We start from the raw sequence: 1,265 nt of genomic DNA on the forward strand, positions 1-1,265 counted from the left end.
AATAATTACAATTTATAAATAATTACATATAATTATAAAACAAATACAATTGTCTACTTGCCCTTTTTTATAGATTGCTCTCTTAAATACTTGGTGGTTAAATACGTGCCCGGTTCTTCAGATTTCGTAAGAAATTTCATCCTTCTGATTGTCCATAAGATTAGGCCAGTCGGGAACTCGATTCATCTTTAGATACACTTCCTTCGTCAAGCAACGCAGCGGCAAGTCGGTCGTGCCGAAGATCGCACCGCCCAGTCACGCCGTGTAATTCGGTTTGCTGGGCGCCGTGTGGAATTTAAACGACTCCACCTTCAACGCGTGATTTTTCGTACAGTTTTACGGATGCAGAATTGCAATGGAAATGTTACCAGGGATTGTGCACGGTGTAACAAAAAGTTACGGTAGAGACCGGGCTTTACCTTAACGATAGCGTCGAGTATCATAGTGGGCAGCGAGAGATTATCGTTGTCCCTCTCCCACAGTACCTCGAAAGCCTTTTCCCTGATCTCGCCGGGTATCAAGAGCCTCCTGACACCGGGATACGTGACGTTGGGCGGCGGAGTCGGAGCGGCCTCGGTCCCTAGCTTCGCGGCTCTCTCTAGCGTGGTTACGAAACACATTCTCACCTTGATGTCCTCCAGCATCTTCTCGGACAAGTCCAGGCTGCTTGCCGCGTCGCGAAAGTACTTTCCCAAGTTCCTACGAATCGCGAGAGAAATAGAATCGTGCGCGCTCCTGCCGGGCGTACCTCAACGCGAGAGAGGGAAAGGCGCGACTCACTCGTGGACAGTTTGTCCACCCAGAGGCAACGCTTGCCAGGCCTTGAGCACCGGTATCCCCTCGAAGATCGGGATCAGAGTCGCCTCCCGGTATCCAACATCCAGCACCAGGGCAGTGTCGACAGCGAGGGTGCTGATCGTCGCCAAGTGGCTCGGCAGAAACAGTATAGAGCCAACCTCGAAGTGTCTGAACATGACTTTCGCGAGGGTGTCTCTGAACAGCGTCACCGCCAGCGGAGACTCCAGGAGCAATATCCTCACATCTTTCGGGCTTACCACATTGCAGAAGAAACTCTTGGAGGAGACGGAACCACAGATGTTGCAGCAACAGGAGAATATGTCAATCAAGGGCCAGAGTGCGCGTCATCTCGTCATGCATCTCTCCTGCAAAGAAAACAGAATGATTATCCAATTTAAAGAAACAGCGATTAATTTTGTAACTCTTGATGTCGTCCAGACATAAGAAGTAATGATAGATTTACACGA

General features: G+C 49.5%; 1 pseudogene; it reads right to left on the reverse strand.

Annotated features, from left to right (window-relative positions):
- Positions 1-6: 6 nt before the first annotated feature.
- LOC105570909 lies at positions 7-1,136 on the reverse strand (annotated as a pseudogene).
- Positions 1,137-1,265: the final 129 nt, after the last annotated feature.

The sequence above is a fragment of the Vollenhovia emeryi genome, unplaced genomic scaffold (assembly GCF_000949405.1).
Source record: "Vollenhovia emeryi isolate VEMERY1.0 unplaced genomic scaffold, V.emery_V1.0 DF949981.1, whole genome shotgun sequence".
NCBI classification, from domain to species: domain Eukaryota; kingdom Metazoa; phylum Arthropoda; class Insecta; order Hymenoptera; family Formicidae; genus Vollenhovia; species Vollenhovia emeryi.